This window comes from Panthera uncia, unplaced genomic scaffold, assembly GCF_023721935.1.
Source record: "Panthera uncia isolate 11264 unplaced genomic scaffold, Puncia_PCG_1.0 HiC_scaffold_1270, whole genome shotgun sequence".
Taxonomy (NCBI): Eukaryota; Metazoa; Chordata; class Mammalia; order Carnivora; family Felidae; genus Panthera; species Panthera uncia.
This window is the reverse complement of record NW_026057888.1, coordinates 28,224-50,000: the sequence shown is the minus strand read 5'-3', so window position 1 is coordinate 50,000 and position 21,777 is coordinate 28,224. Positions and strand designations below refer to the sequence as shown.

Here is a 21,777-nt window from a genome sequence, read left to right as displayed (position 1 = left end):
TGGGTTTTCAGCTTGTGACAGTAGATCATGGGACTTCTCAACCTATTTAATCATCTAAACCAATGTCATTTGGGTTCTGTTCCTCAGGGAAATCTTGATTCATACATGGAGATTGTTTGTCTCTCATTTAGAGTAATTGAATAAAGCTGTAGCTTATTTAAAGTCCTAAGTAGCAAAGTGCTATGAAGGAAGTGTCACGTTGTTTAGGACAGGGCTGGGTGAGGATAATGAAGAGTTGTGGGATCCTGTGGTCCTGGATGCACAGGGATTGCATCTGGGACTATGTAAAGGTTTAGCTTTTGTGCCTCAGGATATCTTTAATTCACTCATATTAAGGGACAGGAGTAAGCAAGTGCAAAAACCATGTCTTTGTGCATGTTAGTGTAGTTTCCCTATGACAACACAGTTGCAAATTCAGAGAGTTAATAGGTGAACACAGAATCATATAACCAGGGAGGCTCCCTGGGGAAATTTCTGTGTGGAGAGGAAGCCCCAGACCCTGACAGGAAACCTGCCTGTAACCTCCATCTGCACCTGCTCCTGGCAACACAAACCAGAATTGTGCATAATGTGCACCCTCTGGTGGTGCTGATCCCCTCCTGCAGGGAGGTTTGTGTCTGGGCTCCCAGTGAGGTCCCCTTACCGTGTCTCTCACACAGTAATATGTGGCCATTTCTTCAGCCCTCAGATTGTTCATCTACAGATACAGCGTGTTCTTGGCATTGTCTCTGCAGATGGTAAATCGGCCCTTCACGGAGTCTGCATAGCTTGTGCTGCTTCCATCAGTATTAATATATGCGACCCTCTCCAGCCCTTTTCCTGGAGCCTGGCGAACCCAGTGCACATAGTAGCTACTGAAGGTGAATCCAGAGGCCACACAGGTGAGTCTCAGGGACCCCCAGGCTTCACCAGGTCTCCCCCAGACTCCACCAGCTCCACGTCACACTGGACACCTGCAGACGCAAGATATTTTGGTCAGGAGACTGTCACACATGCACTGTTTCGCACTCATATCCACTCACATACTCAGTGTCTCCCATTCACCTTGAATTACCTTTTAAAAGAGCAACCAGGAAAACCCAGAACAAACTCCATGGGGAGGTGTCTGTGTTCTGTCCTGATCAAAGAATGGGTACACCTGGGACTCTCGGGCTTGGGGCTCCTCTCCCAGCTGCAGGGTCCATGCTGGGCTGGTTTTATCAGCACAGAGAGGGCCCCATTGGCATGTCCTCTGACATATATATCAAATTCCAGACTTAGATTTGATTCTTTAAAAGTGAACGACGGGGTTAGGGATGCACTTCTACATTAGTTTGTGTGGATGGCAGAGTGACAGTATGAAGAATTCTTTTCTTGTTCAGTTTTGCAGTTTTACCTTAATTCATGGAGCTTTCGGCATATTCTTTAAGAAAAATTTACCTCAACATCATGATCACCCAGGATTTTCTTTTTTTAATATTTAAAGTATTTAAAATTAATTAATTAATTAAGTATTTTCCTTTTTTAAAATTGACATCCAAATTAGTTAGCGTATAGTGAAACAATGATATCAGGAGTAAATTCCTTACTTCCCCTTACCCATTTAACCCATCACCCCCCACAACCCCTCCAGTAACCCTCAACAGTCCATATTTATGAGTTTCTTATGCTTTGTCCCCTTCATATTCTTATATTATTTTTGTTTCCCTTCATTTATGTTCATCTGTTTTGTCTCTTAAAGTCCTCATATGAGTGAAGTCATATGATTTTTGTCTTTCTCTGACTAATTTCACTTATCATAATACCCTCCAGTTCCATCCACGTAGTTCCAATTGGCAAGATTTCATTCTTTTTGATTGCCGAGTAATACTCCAGTGTATATATATCCCACATCTTCTTTATCCCTTCATCCCTAGGTGGACATTTGGGCTCTTTCTGTACTTTGGCTATTGTTGATAGTGCTGCTATAAACATGGGGATGCATGTGTCCCTTCAAAACAGGACCCCTGTATCCCGTGGATAAATGCCTAGCAGTACAATTGCTGGGTCGTAGGGTGGTTCTATTTTTAGTTTTTTAGGAACCTCCATAGTGTTTTCCAGAATGGCTGCACCAGCTTGCATTCCCACCAGCAGAGCAAAAGAGATCCTCTTTCTCTGCATCCTCGCCAACATTTGTTGTTGCCTGAGTTGTTAATGTTAGCCATTCTGACAGGTGTCAGGTGGTATCTCATTGTGGTTTTGATTTGTATTTCCCTGTTGATGAGTGATAAGGAGCATTTTTTTCATGTGTCGGTTGGCCATCTGGATGTCTTCTTTGAAGAACTCTCTATTCATTTCTTTTGCCCATTTCTTCACTGGATTATTTGTGTTTTGGATGTTGAGTTTGATAAGTTCTTTATAGATTTTGGATACTAACCCTTTATCTGAGATGTCCTTTGCAAATATCTTCTCCCATTCTGTCAGTCGCCTTTTAGTTTTGCTGATTGTTTCCTTCACTATGAAGAAGCTTTTTATTTTGAAGAGTTCCTAGTAGTTCATTTTTGCTTTTGTTTCCCTTGCCTCCGGGGATGTGTTGATTAACAAGGTGCTGCAGGCAAGTTTAAAGATGTTTTTCCTTGCTTTCTCCTTGAGGCGCTTGATGACCTTCTGATTTACATTGAAGTCCTTCATCCATTTTGAGTTTTCTTTTGTGAATCATGTAAGAAAGTGGTCCCAGTTTATTTTTCTGCATGTCGCTGTCCAGATTTCCCAGCACTAATTGCTGAAGAAACTGTCTTTATTCCATTGGATATTCTTTCTTGCTTTGTCAAAGATTAGTTGGTCATACGTGTGTGAGTCCATTTCTGGGTTGTCTATTCTGTTCCATTGATCTGGGTGTCTGTTCTTGGGGTTTTTGGGCGTTTATTTATTACTTGTGAGAGACAGAGACAGAGAATGAATGGGGGATGTGCAGAGAGAGAGGGAGACACAGAATCCGAAGCAGGCTCCAGACTCTGAGCTGTCAGCACATAGCCCAATGAGGGACTTATACTCTTGAACCTCGAGATTGTGACCTGAGTCAAAGTCGGATGCTTAACCGACTGATCCACCCACGTGCCCGTGAGTGCCTCCTCTTGTGCCAGTACCATACTGTCTGGATGATTACAACTTTGTAGTATAGTTTGAAGTCTGGGATTGTGATGCCTCCTGTTTGGTTTTGTTTTTCAAGATCTCCTTGGCTATTCAGGGTCTTTTCTGTTCCATAAAAATTTTAGTATTATTTGTTCTAGCTCTGTGAAGAATTCTGGTGTCACTTTGATAGGGATTGCATTGAATATGTAGATTGCTTTGGGTACTATCGGCATTTTAACAATATTTGTTCTTCCTATCCAGGGACATGGAATCTTCTTCCATTTTTTGTCTTCTCAATTACTTTCATAAGCCTTCTATAGTTTTCAGTGTATAGATTTTTTGTCTCTTTGGTTATATTTATTCCTAGGTATTTTATGGTTTCTGGTGCGACTCTAAATGGGATTGATTCCTTCATCTCTCTTTCTGTAGCTTCATTGTTGGTGTATAGGAATGCAACCGATTTCTGTGCGTTGGTTTTATATCCTGCAACTTTGCTGAATTCATGAGTCAATTCTAGCAGTTTTTTGGTGCAGTCTTTTGGGTTTTATATAGAGAGTATCATGTCATCTGTGAAGAGTGAAAGTTTGACCTGCTCCTGGCCAATTTGGATGCCTTTTTTTTCTTTGTGTTGTCTGATTGCAGAGGATAAGACTTCCAATACTATATTGAATAACAGTGGTGAGAGTGGACACCCCTGTCTTGTTCCTGACCTTAGGAGGAAAGCTTTCAGTTTTTCCCCATTGAAGATGATATTATCATTGGGTCGTTCATATATGGCTTTTATGATCTGGAGGTATGGTCCTTCTATCCCTACTTTCTTGAGGTTTTTTTTTTTTTTTCAAGAAAGGATGTTGTATTTTGTCAAGTAGTTTCTCTGCATCTATTGACAGGATCATATGGTTCCTGTCCTTTCTTTATTGATGTGATGAATCACGTTAATTATTTTGCAGGTATTGAACCAGCCCTGCATCCCAGGTATAAATCCCACTTGGTCGTGGTGAATAACTTTTTTAATGTTTCTGGTTGGGTAATATCTTGTTGAGGATTTTTGCATTCATGTTCATCAGGGAAATTGGTCTATAGTTCTCCTTTTTAGTGTGGTCTCTGTCTTTTGGAATCAAGGTAACGCTGGCTTAATAGAAAGAGTTTGGAAGTTTTCCTTTCATTTCTATTTTTTTTTTTGGAACACCTTCAAGAGAATAGGTGGTAATTCTTCCTTAAATGTTTGGTAGAATGCCTATGGAAAGCCATCTGGCACTGGACTCTTGTTTTTTTTGGCATATTTTGATTACTAATTCGATTTCCTTGCTGGCTTTGTGTCTATTCACATTTTCTATTTCTTCCTGTTTCAGTTGTGATAGTGTATATGTTTCTAGGAATTTGTCCCTTTCTTCCAGATTACCCATTTTACTGGCATATAATTGCTCATAATATTCTCTTATTATTGTTTTTATTTCTGTTTTGTTAGTTGTGGTCTCTCCTCTGTCATTCTTGATTTTATCTATTTGGGTCTTTTCTTTTTTCTTTTTGAAAAACTGGATAGTGGCTTATCAACTTATTAATTCTTTCAGTGAACCAGCTTTTAGTTTCATTGACCTGTTCTACTGTATTTTGGTTTTGATAACATTAATTTCTCTTCTAATCTTTATTATTCCCTGTCTTCTGCTGTTTTTGGGTTTTATTTCCTGTTCTTTTTCCAGCTCCTTAAGGCATAAGTTTAGTTTGTGTATCTGAGATCTTTCTTCCTTCCTTAGGAAGACCTGGATTGGTATATACTTTCCTATTATGACCGCCTTTGCTGCTTCCCAGAGGTTCTGAGTTGTGGTGTTATCACTTTCATTGACTTCCATATACTTTTTAATTTCCTCTTTACCTGCTTGGTTAGCTCATTCAGTCTTTAGTAGGATGTTCTTCAGTCTCTAGTTATTTATTACCTTTCCAAATTTTTTCTTGTGGTGGGTTTTGAGTTTCATGGTGTGGTGGTCTGAAAATATGCACGATATAATCTCGATATTTTTGTACTTACTTAGGGCTGATTTGTATCCCAGTATATGGTCTATTCTGGAGAACGTTCCATGTGCACTGGAGAAGAATGCATATTCTGTTGCTTTAGGATGGAATGTTCTGAATATATCTGTTAAGTCCATCTGGTCCACTGTGTCATTCAAAGCTATTGTTTTATTGTTGATTTTTTTATTAGATGATCTGCCCATTGCTGTTAATGGGGTGTTGAAGTCTCCTACTGTTATGGTCTTCTTATCGATGAGTTTATGTTTGTGATTAATTGATTTATATATTTGGGTGCTCTCACATTTGGTGCATAAATGTTTACAATTGTTAGGTCTTCTTGGTGTATAGACCCCTTGGTTAGGAATGATATAATGCCCTTCTGTATTTCTTGACACAGTCTTTATTTTAAAGTCTAGATTATCTGATATAAGTATGGCTACTCAGGCTTTCTTTTGTTGAACATTAGAATGATAGATGGTTCTCTATCCCCTTATTTTCAATCCGGAGGTGTCTTTAGGTCTAAAGTAGGTCTCTTGTAAAAAGCATGTAGATGGATCTTGTTTTCTTATCCATTCTGCTATCCTGTGTCTTTTGATTGGAGCATTGAGTCCATTGACATTTGGAGTGAGCACTGAAAGATATGAATTTTTTGCCAATATGATGCTTGTAGAGTTGGAGTTTCTGGTGGTGTTCTCTGGTCTATCTAATCTTTGTTGCTTTTGATATTTATTTATTTATTTATATATTTATTTAGATATATTTTAAACTTTTCTCCCCTCAGCTAGTCCCCCTTAAAATTTCTTGCAGGGCTAGTTTAGTGGTCACAAACTCCTTTTACTTTTGTTTGTCTGGGAAACTTTTTATCTCCCTTTCTATTTTGAGTGACAGCCTTGCCAGATAAAGAATTCTTGGCTGCATAGTTTTCTGATTGAGCACACTGAATATATCCTGCCACTCCTTTCTGGCCTGGCAAGTTTCTGTGGCTAGGTCTGCTGCAAATCTGATCTGTCTTCCCTTGTAGGTTAGGGACTTTGTTTCCCTTGCTGGTTTTATGATTCTCTCTTTGCCTGAGTCTTTGTGAATTTGACTATGATGTGCCTTGTTGATGTTCAGTTTTTGTTGAGTCTAATGGGGGTCCTCCGTGCTTCCCGGACTTTGCTGTCTGTGTCTTTTCCCAGGTTAGGAAGTTTACCACTATGATTTGCTCCCATAACCCTTACACCCCTATTTCTCTCTTCCACTTCTGGGACCCCTATGATTCTCATGTTGTTCCTTTTTAATGAGTCACTGATTTCTCGAATTCTTACATCGTGTTCTTTTGCCTTAATCTCCCTCTTTTTTTCTGCTTCATTATTCTCCATAAGTTTGTCCTCTATATCGCTGATTGTTTTGCCTCATCCATCCTTGCCGCAGCTGCATCTATCCATGATTGCAGGTCATTTATAGCATTTTTAATTTCATTCTGGCTATTTTTTACTTCTTTTATCTCTGCAGAAAGGGAATCTAATCTATTTTTGACTATTTTTAGCTAGTATTCTTATTATCATGATTCTAAATTCTAGTTCAGACATCTTGCTTGTATCTGTGTTGGTTAAATCCCTGGGTGTCGTTCCTTCATCCACTTTCTTTCGGGGTGGATTCTTTTGTTTTGTGATTTTGAAGGGATAAAGGGATTGATGAGGTAGCAAAATTGAAATAAAGAAATAAAACTACAAAAATATTAAAATTAAAATTAAACACACACACACACACACACACACAGAATAGATGATGCTAGATCCTAGGTGTGTTTTGGTCTGGGTGTTGAAAGTGTTTTGACAGATTAGAGAAAAAAGGGGGGGCGAGAAAAAAAGGAAATTGTTTGAGAATTGGAAAAGATGAATATACTGAAGTAGACTAAAATGAGATGATGGGAGTAAAATAGAATTTGAAAAATTATACCCAAAAGTAAAAAGTATAGTAGAAAAAAAAAGAAAAATATTTTAACAAAAATTAAAAATAAATGTGATTTTTTTGTTATCAAAAGAAAGTATATGAAAGAGAGAAAAAAATTAAAAAAGAAAAAAAAAGAAAATCATTTCAAAATTCAAAAATGAATACACTGTAGTAGACTAAAACAAATTGATGGAAGTAAAATAGAATTTGAAAAAAAATTACCTAAAAGTAAACAATATAGTAAAAAATTAAATAAAATATTTTTAATAGAAATTGTAAGTAAAATGAAGTTTTTTTTCTTAGTGCATTCAAGGAAAACAAAAGAAACGAAAAAGAGAAAAAAGAAAAAAGATAGAAAAAAATAAAAAGGAATTTTTTTTGAAAATTTGAAAAGGTGAAACACTGAAGTAACCTAAAATAACATGATGGAAGTAAAGTAGAATTAAAAAATACACACATGTAAAATATATAGTAATAAAAACTAAAAAAATTTGTAATAAATTTGAAAATAAAAATGAATTTTTTCTCTTTCTGCATTCTAGAAAAAGAAAAGAAGTGTGAAGGAGAAAAGGAGAAAAAAAAAGATTAAGAAAATTGAATAGATGAACCTGCTAACAGATTGAAGTAGGACAGAAATAACTTCGTATTCCTCTAGAAGTCAGTCTATGTAGCTGTTTATAGTCCATAAACCAAGCCCGTGGTTAAACTTGTGTTCTTGAAGAGCGAAGTTGGCCCAGATGGGTGGGGCTCAGTGTAAGGGCTCTGCTCTCCACTGATGGCACTGCTAGCCTACTGGGGTGAAGTGTTGCTGTGCTTGTAGGTGCATATGCACATGCACAGAGGGGTGAAAATGGCGCCACCCAGCTACCCAGTCTGTTCACCTGGACAGCAATTGCACACCCATCCTCTGTCTTCAGCTCTGGGACAGTCCCCTCTCCTTCAGTCTCTGGGACGAGGTCCCAGGCAGTACTACTCTTCTGAGTTTTGACTCAGATGCGGCTGTTTTCCCCGGCTCCTTACTTCTGAAAGACTCCGGCTTTCACCTGTTTCACCCCTCTGCAGGAGGGTCTCATGAGCAATGGCTGAATAAGCAAAGGCTGAATGTCGGCTGAACCAAGGAATGCTCGCTGGACCCTGCTGCTGCCAGTGCCCGAGACTGCAGCCAGGTGCCACCCCTCCACCGAAAAAGTTCACGAGACAGTGTAGCAGCAGTGTTTCAGGGATTATGGAAAATCACAACACACATCTGGCACCAGGCTTCACCCTTCACAACCTTGTTCCAGTACCAGCAAATGTGGCTGTTTTCTCGGGTCTGATGGGACCAGGTGGCTTTGAAGTCTCCACCAAATGTCCTTCCAGCAGTGTAACCACCTCTCCCCTTGTGGCCCGAGAACATCCTGGACCCCACTCTGTTCCTGGGATTCTCCCTTCCCACCAGAGCACGCCAGGTATTGAGGTAAGGAGTTGCAGCCACTGTGCTCCCCTTGTTTACAGTCTTAATGGAATTTAAATCCTCTCCTTTCTCCTTTCTCCCTTTTTAGTTTAGTCCCTGTCGCTGTTTCCAATTTTCCACTTTCTCTTCAGCTGCTTTTGGGGAGGGGTGCTTTTCCCATATTCTCACACACTCCCCAGACTCTGTCCTCTCTCTGCCCGCAAAAGCACCTCCCATCCTGCAGCTTCTCGCCCCCCAAGTTCACCTCTCTGTGCCAGGTACTTGCTGAATTCTGTGGTTCAGGTTGTGCAGATTGTCGTGTTAATCCTCAATCAGTTTTTGAGGTGTGTAGGATGGTTTAGTGTTGGTCTGGCTGTATTTCATGGACGCGAGACACACAAAATTCTTCCATGCTGTTCCGCCATCTTGTCTCCAACCCCATTGACTGCCGAATTTTCAATAGAACATTTGAGGATATCATGCCACTCCCTTCATTCCTGCAGGTTTCTGTGGACATTTCTGCCATAATCTTTTTTTAACTTCCTGTATTCGTTAGTGAACTCTTCTGTCTTCATGCTTATAGGGGTATTTTATCTGCGTATTTTGTGAATTTTACTATGACATGTCCCAGAGTTGGCCTGTTTTTTATTTTTATTTATTTTTTATTTTAATGGGAGTTCTCTGTGGCTCATAGATGTGGACGTCTGTTTCCTTCACCATTTAGTGGAAATTTTCCAGTATAATGCACTCAGATAAAACTTGTCCCCTTTTTTCTCCCTCTCTTCTTCTACTGTGACTCCTTTGAAATATTATTGGTTCTGTATATGAATTCTGAGATCCTGGGTGCCCGCTGGAGACATGAGTGGCAACTGGTGACCTGAGCACCCCATGGAGATCTGAGTGCTCCATCCAGACTTGAGCGACCCTGGTGTCCTCAGCTCCCCCTGGTAACCTGAGTGCACAGGAAATCTCAGTGGCCCTTGGTGTCTTGAATGCCCACTGGTGATATTTAGGTAACCTAAGGGCAAGTTGCAACTTTTGGGCCTATGCTAAGCTCTCAGAAGTCCTTTGTGGTTTTTGAGACAGCTCTGTGGCTAGGCCTATCTTCTCCTGTTCACCCGTAGAGGTGGCTCTGATTGTGTGGCTAATAATCCTGGGGGAACCTCTAAGGATGTGGCCAGCACCTACTTTATCCTTCCTCCCCCCATTTCATAACTGCCTACCAGATGGACATATGGCCCTTGTGGTCTGGGCTCTATCTAGTATGTGGTGTACTATATATGATAGTCTCTGAACCATCCACTGCCCTGCCCCTCCACCAGAAATTATTGGTTGATACGGAGAATCCCAAGATGCTGCCAGTGAGGTGCAGGTTGTGCAAGGCTCTCACCAGTTGGGCCCTAGCCCTGCAGCTGCACCTGGGACAGGACTCCGGGGGACAAAGAAACTCAGCCTGGGCCAGTCACCAGCAGTCACAACCATTCCCATCATCTCACATCTGACATCTATAACCGTCACCTTTGGAACCTCTCACCAGGCACAGAAAAGGCCCGAGAGATTCTTCTGTTTCACAAATACAGCTCTACCTTCCCTAGAGACCTCAGCCGTGTCTGAGGAGAGAGCTGTTGGCTCCCACTCCCTGAGAGTGTAGTTTACCCTAGATCTTGAGAAGTTTGCCTGTGTGGGAGGGAGCATGTCCTTATAAGTGGACAAAACTTGAGTCAGGCTCCCCTTGTCCTTCCAGGTCCACATTTGGGCATCTCTTTGTGGATCCACAGGCTTGTTGGTCCTCGGTCAAGGCAACACTTGGTCTGTGAATTGTGTTGGAGGCAGGTCAAGAGATGACCTCACCTTTCTGATCAGATAGTGAACAAATGAGTGGAACACAATTCATTATACTCTATCTTTCCAAAAGATATTTAAAGGGATCCACATTTTCTCCAGAAAACTTTCCAAATCAAATCTTCAAATACATTTGATTTTAACAGTCATTCCACACATAACTGCATAGGAAAAATCTATATTGATGTCCAGTCTGGTGTAAATATAACAAGCAAAGGACACTTGTTCCCAGGATCATATTTCTTTTAGTTTCCACACTGGTGTATTAACCTCACCTGACAACCACCTGCAAAGCATGGGCACACCTGGAGACTTCTGATCTTGATGGTTCTCTGCTGAGGGGGTTTGCTTCCTCAGTCATCTGCAAAGCTTGGAAGCAGTGTCGACATCTTTAAGTGCACAGACACCAAGACATGGACACCTTTCTGTCACCTGCAGATATGATTCGCATGCATGGCTGGTGTCTCCATCTCCTGAGAAATCCCCATCCAACACAAGGGGCTGTTAACTCAGGGAGGAGGCACAGATATCACAGAAAAGTGGGGGACTCTTCACTGATATGGACAGAGACCATCAGTATCTGAGGTAAGAAGTTAATGGCACTAAAACAACCACATTAATGAAAATGGATTGCCTGACCTGGACATCATTGGAATCTAAACATCCGGAGCCTAAAGAAATTGTAGAAAATGTGTTCATAGTTCTGAAGGCATATGCCAAGAGGATAAATGCTGAGTTAGCTGAATAGACTTCAAATAGAGATCAGAATGCTAGATAGTAGATATATGATGAATGGATAGGTGACGGATGATAGAGGTTAGATGATAGATAGATAATAGATAATTTTTTGTTATTTTAAAGTCAATATAGAGAATTCACATCATTATGGAAATATTTGAATGAAGTTACCCACTATTGCCAATATTTAAAAAAAAACATAATTTAATATGGAAAAGAATATTTTGACAGCAACTTCAGGTATATAAAGTAAATAATTATGACTTCAATATTTTCTGAATAACTACAGCTTCCACATAAGGTAGCACATGCCTCCTTGTAGATTCCTCCTCCCTCTGGGGCTTGGGCTTCCACTCCCATTTGTTCCCAGGGTCTCTCTTCCCAGGATGTCCTGAGCTCTGGGATGTGCAGGGACAAGAGCTCTGTCCTGGATCTGGACCATCGTTCCTCTGGCCTAACATTACAGCTCCTTCAAGGCCCTTACTCAAAGACCCTTCTGCCCACTAGGCTCCATCCCTGCATCCACCACCTGCCAGCCTCCATCTGGACTCTTCCATTCATTTCCTGTGGATTTAACAACAGTTTGCTAGGTTGGCAGGTCTCCTCATAATAATTCACATTGAGGAAAGAACTGCATAGATAAAACATGACATACTCTCTCTGCCATTGCCTTGAGTTCATTCCCATGATGTTATTATTTTGCACCCCATCTCAGCCCCTTGACCCCACAGTCTTGCATTAGAAACTGTCACTTTCATGAAGTGAACTAAATTTGTCCCCCCTACACAACTGGTCCATCCTATCTATCCACTCTATATGGTCATCGGATAAGAAGGAACACAATACAGAGTGTGAAGACATAAGTATTTATAGAAATAATTTTAGAAAATTTTATCTGATAATCAAGGTAATGAGATATTTATAGAAGTAACAAATATGGGAAATGACCATATTTATTATAAGATTCTATGAGTTTAGATGAACATAATCAAGTTACAGGACAACTCAGTAACCACAGGTCAAAGAAATGCATCATTCTCAGGTCTATCCAAAGCACTGGATAGACCTGCACAACAGGTTGTCCTGTTGTTGTCCTGTCCTGCACAACAATTAGTTTCCTGTCTCACATCTCTCTCAGGTCCTCAAGGGTTCTCTCTGCCAAAAATAAATAAACATTATAAAAATAAAGATATACATACAGATCAGTGGGATTTAATCGAGAACCAGAAATAAGCCCCTTCCTCTATGGCCAACTGAATTCTGGCAAGGGCAGACAACATGACATGGAGGAAACAATGGTATTTTCAACCAAGGGTGCTAGACAGCTGGCTATCTATGTGCAGTGGAATGAGATTGGGTCCATACCTCATACCACATACAAACATCAAGTGTAAGTGGATCAACAATTTAAATGTAAGAAGTAAAATTATAAACTCTAGAAGAAATAAACTGAGATAAATCTTCATGACCATTGGGGTTAGCTATGCTCTTAGAGTTGACACCAAAGCACAAACAAGGAAAGAAAAATAGATAAATTGAGTTTTGTCAACATTAGAAACCCTTGTACAGCAGAAGATGCTACACCAAGTGTGAAAAGTCAATGCATATAATGGAAGATATTTGCACAGTATTTGTCTGGTAAGAGTCTGTTATATAGAATATATAAAGGGTTTCTATAACTCGTCAACAAAAAGACAACCCAATTTTTAATACGGACAAAGTACTTGGATATACCTTTCCCCAGTGAGATCATTCAAATGGTGAATAGAGTGAATAGCACAAGAAAAGATGTTAAACATCATTTGTCCTTATGGAAATGAAGGTTTAAACTGCAGGTAGATACAGCTGTACAAGCAACAAAATTGCTATAATCAATACAACTACAAAATAACAAATGGTGGTTAATTGAGAAATTGAGAAATTGGAATCCTTCAACCTTGCTTGTGGAAATGTAAAGTGGTGGAGACTCTGTGTAAAATAGTTTGGCATTTCCTCCAAAATATAAAAGCATAGAATTAACATATGGCTCAAAAATTCTACTCCTAGATGTATATATACCCCTAATGGATTGAAAAAAAATAGTTGTTAAAAAATGGCATGTGCACAAACATACATAACAGCACAGTTCACGATAACCAATTGGTAGAAACTATGCAAATGGCTATTGGTGAGTGAGTGGATTAACAAAAAAACCAATATTATTCTGTCATATAATGGAATAAAGTAAAATGGTGCAGCTGTAGAGAGTAGTATAGTGGTTCTTCAGAAAGTGAACACAGAACTCCACCTGTGCACATATACACCCTGAAATTGAAAGCAAGGCCTTGAGCACCTATTCATGTTCCTGTACTCATAGCAGCGTCTTCACAACAGCCAAAAGATGAAAGCATCCCAAGTGATTATTGACAGATGAGTAAATAAACAAAAGGTGGTCTATACACAATGGAATATGGCTCAGCCTTCAAAAGGTTAGGAATTCTGACACCCGCTACAAGATGGATTGAACCTTGCCATTATCATGCTGAGTGAACTATGCCAGCGACAGAAGGACAAATGCCATATGGTTCCACTTATGTGAGGTGTCCAGAGAAGTCAAACTCAGGGTCACCATGTAGAATGTGGCTGTAGGGACCAAGAGGTAAACAGACTGGGGAGTTAGGGCTTAATAACTACAGAGTCTCCCTTAGAGAAGTTAACAACATTCTGGAGATAGATGTACAACAGTGTGTATGCAGTTAATACCAGACAACTGTATGTTTAAAGTGATTTACGTGGTAAATGTTATGTTACATACATTTAATCAGAATGTAAAAATGAAGGACTCATACACGTCACAACATGGCTGAATGCAGAAAACATCCTCAGTGACAGAATCCATCCAGAAAAGGCCACCCAGGAACCATCTTGCACTTTTCTTTTTTTTTTTTTAATGTTTATTATTTATTGTTGAAAAAGAGACAGGTCATGATAGCGGGAGGGGTAGAGCAAGAGGGAGACACACAGTCTGAAGCAATCTGGAGGCTCTGAGCTGTTAGCACACAGCCGAAAGCAGGCGCTGGAACCCATCAACTTGGAGATCATGACCTGAAGTGAACTCGGCCTTTAGGAGACTGAGACCCCAGGCGCCCCAGGAACCACCTTGCTCTTTAAATCCTCCCAGGTTACACAGATAGGGGAAAATCTCAGGAGCACTTCCCCAGAAGAAACCAGATCAGAATGGGAAAAGACATTTCACAGTGGGGCAGGTGGGGACACTTGAAGTGGGCCTGTGGTCTGGGTTCTAAGGTGGAAACACAGGGATTTCCTCATTTGGGGTTCTGTGGTGGTTTCTCGGGAGGGCGTCCCCGTTTGGGTTAAAACGCACCAAAGTATCTCATGTGAAGTGGCAAATGCCGTAAAGAAACGAGCGTCCAGGTAAAGTGTATTTGAGCTGCTGTGACACGTTCACTGCACGTCTGAAATCACAGAGTAAGGTACTGCTGCAAACAACCGTGTCAGCCCCACATGACAGAAGCAAGAGAGGGGTCAAAAGCTGTGACATAGGCCCACGCCCAGACCCAGCTCACCCAGGTGGAGAGGCCACGGGCCCTGCAGGAGGCAGCACGTGAACCAGAGGCACGTGGGAGGGTTCAATTGGTGGCCACGTGTCTTCGGTGCAGCGGAAGCAGTGGGATTTGGAATTCCGGTTGTCCACAAGACGCCACTAAGAAGCTGTTAGAACTGCGAAAACCAATGAAGGGACATCTCACGGAAGTGGACACGGGAGGCCGGGAGGGGAGGCTGGAAAGCGGAGCCCACCACCCAGGGTCAGGCCCGGGAACAACCCACCGCTACAGACCCAAGATTAGAACCCTCCGCGGAGAGAACCCCCCGGCTCAGGCCCCACCAGGGGAAGCCTTGCCCTGCGGCCCCTGCAGGAAACCCACCGCGCCTGCAGCTGGGCCCGGGAGGCGCCTGCTCCCCTGCAGCCCTGCTTTCCTCCTGCGGACTTCGCTTCAAAACCACGCTCCCAACTTCCTCTTCTCCGCGAAACAGCGTTCCTCTCCGTGTGCTCCCCGCTCGGCCGCGGTTTTGCCACAGCTTGCTGGGCCCATATGGCAATTATCCGCTACTCCTGAAGAAACCCACTTTGGCTGGTAACATAACTGGCGGCGTTATTTCCAAGGGCAACGGAAGGAGCAACGAGGACACTCGCAGGATAGGAGAGCAGCACACACACACCACGTGCACGTCTGCACGCTCCTGACGACCCGTCGGAAAGAGAAAGGAAGAGACGGTGCCATTTGCAAGCGCGGCAGAAGGAACGACGTGCCCCAGAGGAAATCTCAGCAAGGAGGTGGCAGGCCTGCTGTCCCAGGACAGGGCACTGGGGACAGAAACGCAGGAAGACGCACGGGGGCGGAGAGCTGCTCTGTGCTCCTGGCCGCGGAGGAACCGCCCCTGTGAGCACGTCTGTCCTGCCCGGAGCCATCTGCAGCTCCGGGGTGTCGCACAGAAGTCCCCACGGCGCCGTCGCAGACTCGGGAGGGACACCCCGCCCCGCGCGGAGGCCGAAGGGACCCGCGAGGCCAGAGCGGCGGGAGTGCGAGCTCCGCCAGGGGAGCCCGCTCCTGGACCGCGAACCGCATGAGGCAGCGGCGGGAACCGAGTGGGCGCGGAGCAGGAACACGGCCGCGCGGCCCCGCCGCCCGGCGCCGGTGAGGTAAGCCCCGCGGGGGACACAGTGTCACCGCGCACGAAGCCGCGCAGGGTCCTTTCCCCCCAGGGTCTGGCGAACACCGCCCCCCTCAGCCTCCAGGTTCCAGAAGCTCCTCTTCCCGGGGCCTGGCTTTCTCCTCGCCTGCTCCTCCCTTGGCGGGACCTGAGGGGACCGGGTTGTTGTCAGTGTGGACGCGGGGCCACGTCCCCCAGTGTGGACGCAGGGCCACGTCCCTCTGAATCCTCCACAGTGGGTCCTGGGAGACCGGGTTGTTGTCAGTGTGGACGCGGGGCCACGTCCCCCTGAATCCTCCACAGTGGGCCCTAGGAGACCGGGTTCTTGTCAGTGTGGACGCGGGGCCACGTCCCTCTGAATCCTCCACAGTGGGTCCTGTGGAGACCGGGTTCTTGTCGGTTTGGACGTGGGCCCTCCCCCTCCCGAATCCTCCACAGCGGGTCCTGATGAAACCGGGTTCTTGTCAGTGTGGACGCAGGGCCACGTGCCCCTGAATCCTCCACAGTGGGTCCTGAGGTGACTGGGTTCTTGTCTGTGTGGACGCAGGCCCAGGTCCTCCCGAATCCTCCACAGCAGGTCCTGTGGAGACCGGGTTCTTGTAGGTTTGGACGCAGGCCCTCGTGTTCCCGATTCCTCCTCAGCGGGTCCTGTGGAGACCGGGTTCTTGTCAGTGTGAACGCGGGGCTATGTCCCCCTGAATTCTCTACAGTGGGTCCTGAGGAGACTGGGTCCTTGTCTGTGTGGATGCAGGCCCAGGTCCTCCTGAATCCTGCACAACAGGTCCTGACGAAACCGGGTTCTTGTCGGTGTGGACCTGGGCCCTCGTCCTCTGGAATCCTGCACAGGGGGTCCTGATGAAACCGGTTCTTATCAGCATGGATGCATGCCCTCCTCCGCCCAAAGTCTCCACAGTGGGTCCTGAGGAGATCAGGTTCTTGTCACGTGGACAGGAACCTATGTCCTCCTGTTCCCCCACTGTGCATGTAATGGCACAGACTTAAGGTCAGAGTGATCCTTCATGAAGAACTCCTTAGATTGTGTTGTCAAGGGCCTGTCCTCCAGGTTGGAAATGGTCAAGGGTCTTGGGCGCATGACACAAGGCAAAAACAAACAAAAAAAAAAACCCATACTCTTTGAATTGTCCCCATTCTATCTTAGAGTTGGATGGCGTCACCTGGGCTTGACCTCTCCCAGTGGGCCTGTGCTGCCATGCCATAAAAATCCAAGTTCAGGAATCAGAGCTTCTTTCTTCCTACCTCTGTGGGCTCTGGGGGCTTGGGGAGCGTCTTCCTCAGAGCCTTCCCCCCCCCCCTTTTTTTGTCTGTGTCTCCTGCCCTGTGCCTTGGTGTGCTTGTCATGGTCTTTTGATACAGTGAAAATTCTGGAGGCTCCTCCAGGGTGTATCTCTAAACAGGCTGTTGATACTTTGAGTTTTTCAGTGAATGATGACTTTGGCAGTCTTGGAACAATCCAGCCAGCTGCAGCATGTCAAGCGTTGTAAGCAACAGCTCCGAGCCAATTACCAAGACCCACAAGAACCAATCAATGTCCTTGTCTCCCTCCCTTTGGACAAATGATTCCAGGAAGCCTTGCATTTCCATGATGGTATAGTGCCTGTCACCATTTCTGTCTCTCACGCTGGTCCTTGGACATGTAGGTGTAGTGGATCATGACAGGGAAAATCTGGGATAGAAATTATTTCTTCCCAGAGTCGTGTTCTGTGGCCTCCCACACTGAGGTGTCCCACTCAACACTTGACAAGTGGGGAGCCATTGGTGACAGCAGCTAGGATTGCAGCCACTAGGGGGAGCTTTCCTTGGCCAAGTCCTCCACCCTGGGTGCCATGATGCTCCTTGTAGATTTGCCTCCATCAGTAGCTAGGGCTGGCTAATCAAGCACAACACCACGGTGCTGGCCGCAACACAGTGGACCAAGCAGCTGGCCTCTTCTTCGACACTAATCTAGGAACACTGTCCTCGGTGTCCACCTCCTTTGGAGGTGAATAGGAAATACACACCCCTGTACCCCCAGACTGGTGCTTGCTTGTTGGTCTCTGCAGGAAGTCTGACCTTTTATGGCACTGATGATTTAGGGTGGGGGTTTCTGGCAACGCCTGGCATAAGCCCAAATCAAAGCTACAGACCACCAGCAAGCACCTGCTCCTTCCCACAGCAGCTGAGACATGAGGGTGAGGAATGAGTGAGCCATTCTTAGGTCTAAGGCATTGTAGGGGGGCATCAGCTAGGCTCCCAATCCCATCCTTGGGGACAAATGTATTGTGGGACCTCAGCTTCTGGACTGAATTAAGAACATGTAGACTGTGACCTGCTGAAGGAAGTGGCAAAAGCCAGTCACAGCGGGTTGACAGGCAGCTCCCTAGGCATCTGAGCTCTCGCTTGGGGTACATGAGATGTGTGGGCCCCTTGTGACTGAAGGTGGGGTTTCAGTACACCCTCAACAAAGCAAATGGAAGCACAGGATTTATGACTTACAGAGCCCAGAACAAGAGGGCACAAGGACCCAGGGAAGGGCAGGCCTCCATCCCACATTCCCAATGATCAGGACATAGTAAACAGGGTAGCTAGTACAGGATTTCTTGGGAGCAGATGGGGCTGAATTCGCTAACTTTCACAGGCTCACCTCTGTGTTATTATATAAGGTGCTTGGAAAACCAAAGTGGGAATCCTAGGCAGATTCTTATCTAAGGTTAAACTCACTGAAAAGTAGGCAAGAGAAATAGAGCAGGGATTCACATTCACCGAGCTCCCTCTGGATGCAAGGGTCATCCAAAGGCACTTGTTCCTACCTTTCTGATTGATTTCATGGGGTGCTACTTTCAGCCTCATGGTCTCAGTCTCCCACATTTGGGAATTTGCTCTCCAGGGAGGTAAACTTGTGCTAGGTTGAACCTGATGCCAGTCCCCTTCCCTCACAGCCCACAGACACCCCAGTGTGGGACAGGCAGTGTGCGTGGGTGGTAGCCCTCCATTATTCTGAATCCACGTAGGGACTGGGGGAAGACTGATTACCTGGAGAATGAGGAAATGTTCAGTGCACAAGAGCACGGTTTGGAGAAAACTCATGAAGTTCCCAATAAAGGAGCTTGTGTCAACTTCTCTTAATTCTGGAACCAGAAATTCCGCTCAAGACACAGCTGCTGACTCTGGTCCTCTTCCCAGAAACTAAGGCTCAGTTTGGGATCTTACAGGCTTAAAAACTACATAAAGGCCACAAACATGCAGTTTTCAAGTTTTATTTCAGAGTGCTGGTCAGTGACCCATGAGTGTGAGAGCTGTGATGTGCCTGAGGACCCCTGTGTCTCCCGCAGACCCTTGGAAGCGTGGATGTCAGCTGTGCCGCCTAATTACTGTATTTTTACAGATGCACCAGGTGCATTGTCTATAGTTGTTCAGGGGTCTGGAGGGTGAATTATGGATTGTCTTCTCCAAAAATCCCTTACTTAACTTTCTCTGTGTTTATAGTTCTGACATTTCCAGAAACAACAAAGAGGAATGCAGCTCTTATGGCATAAATGTGACCAAAAACCACTCTGAGATATACCACGGATCCATGACTTTGCCTGACTGACTAAATTGTTCTTGGAGGGGTCCACTGTGCTCCCACTAGTGCCTCGTCCAGTGCACCATGGAGGATCCCAGCTTATGTGGCAATGGCAGTTCCTGTTATGGTTGCACATCCCTCTGTGACTGCATTTCTCTGGGATACAGTCATAATTCAGCTGAGCCACACTGCCAGTGCAGTAGGTATCCTGACAGAACTTTCCAGGAGCACAGGAAGTACCAGTTCTCACATGACCAATCTTGCTTATTCCTGTGCTACGATGTGAATCCAGCCCCAAACATCAGAACCCTGGATCTCAGACAGATGGAATCCAACATGCTCTTGCAGCTGAGGGAGATGTGTGACATTCCTACACTGCAGCCTTCCACATGGCACGTCTGTGTGGGAACAGGGTTCAGCGTTGAATTCCCAGGATATTCTGCGGTGTCTATATTGGCTGCCTTTTTGATTTATGGTATAGCAGACATCTTCATCTTTCCCAGAATTTCTGCCAAAGCTTTCTTGGCAGTGAATAGTGCAGTCAATGCAGTTTCCATGATAGCAGCAGCCCTCTTCAGTGCACGCGGTTCCATCTTGCATATGGAAGTCATCAGGGCCCGACAAGGACACCCCATGGCAGTACTCTGGAAGATCAAGTATATCTTCGATTGTTCTTCAGAGTGTCCAAGCAGCGGAGTTGGTGCAGTCTGTATAGCATCTGCCTGTATTGCATTTGCCCCCAGGGATTAAGATACAATCATGCATACAGCAGAGATTACTTTAGCACTGCTTGAATGAGCCGCAGTCACACTGCTTGCCTGGATCCATTATGCAGTTTCCATAATGATAGTGGGTCAGGCTTTTATTTAAATGCTCCATTTCAGTTTGAACATACACTTGACTGTTCCACAATTCATTATGTGCTTCATATGAATGAACAGTTACTGAAAGCTTCCATTATACCAGTTAATTGGGTCCTAATGCAGTTGGACCTTTTTTGGTAAGCACATTCATCAGTGTCAATGCACAAGCCACTATTTCTTCCATCTGATGTGTTGCTTTGACAGACAAGAGTAAGTAATGTCTGCCTAAATAATGCAGAATGATGGCATATAACCCATTGTTGGATGGCATATAGAATATACAACTGGAGTGCAATGAACCTCATGGGGCCCATCTCAAATCACAATTAAGGGTGAATGTGTGTTAAGAAATCGAAAATACTTTGACTCATAGTATCGAAGGAAAAAAAAGGTCTGATGCAACATGTAATTGCCCATGTGAGCTTGATCTAACTATAAATGATCATGAAACCAATAACTTACATCAATACCATGAAATATTGACTCAATTAAGCTAACTAGCCTTATTAGGAATTGGGCACTTTTTTCCACGTGGTTAACACACTATACATTGTTTTGAAACTGAGAGAAAGTCGTTTTAAAATCATGGGATGAACAGAACTTACTAGAGATCCTTGGGGCTGCACTGGCATTTCCTTGAGGAACAGGGGGTCCCCTATCCTCCTTATATCCCAGGTTATAGGTAGGTCCCATTGCATTGGTGTCTGCCACTATCTGAGAAAGAATGTGATCAAACCATTGGAAAAACTGAGGGGTCTGATTTCATAGGCAAGTTAATCCAACTTCATGATATCTTCAAGGCTGCTATAGCTTGTGTTAATTGTGACCATGGAAAGAGGAATCTCCTCCAGGTAGCCGAGGTAGTAACAGTCTGGAGGCATGAAGGGTAATCCATCTGCAAGGCTCCCTGATCATCCTGAGTCATCATCAGCAGATGTCTGGACCAAAAGTGTTTGTTGTGCTGCATGTGGATACCATGTCTATTGCCCCCAAACACAGGCTACAGGACAGACAGCCAGGCATCTGAATGCCCTTGCTATGGTGCAGCTCCTTCTTGGGAATTCCCACCTCAGAGGAGATGGAGTGCCATGAGGGATGGCCTTGAGAACCCTGCACAGGAGCCAGCACTGCCCAGAGAGAAAACAGCAAGAGGGGCACCCTCAGGCACCACTCTGCCAGCCTCATGCCCCTGCTCAGGGACATCTGCCAGTGAGAATGGATAAATGTAGGATCCTAGGTAAATCCAGGTCTAGACAATCAGACAGAATAGAGGGCTGTGCCAGGTGGCCAGCACCCTGCACCTGGGGGCCACCTGTGGGGTTAGGCAACAGCCCCAGGGTGTAGCATTGGGTGACCCTGCACATCAGTTCAGCTGGAGTGGATGTGGGGCAGGCAGGTGGGCCATGGCCAAGAGTCCTCAAATGGACATGGGTAGGGATTTGGACCCAGACACATGGCTCTGGTCAACACCTTCAATCTTTCCTCCAACTACTTGCATATGTGCTATGCAGTTATAACACCCTGAACTTCTCTACCAATTCCATGTCCTGTGGTACTGCTGGGTCACTTTCTTTGGATGACTACTTTTCCTC

At 44.5% G+C, this 21,777-nt stretch overlaps 2 pseudogenes; both read right to left on the bottom strand.

Moving 5' to 3' along the window:
• Positions 1 to 643: 643 nt before the first annotated feature.
• LOC125916859 (immunoglobulin heavy variable 3-74-like) lies at positions 644 to 2,649 on the bottom strand (annotated as a pseudogene).
• A 16,409-nt stretch (positions 2,650 to 19,058) lies between these two features.
• On the bottom strand, positions 19,059 to 21,388 carry LOC125916860 (disintegrin and metalloproteinase domain-containing protein 21-like; annotated as a pseudogene).
• Between the last annotated feature and the right edge of the window lie 389 nt (positions 21,389 to 21,777).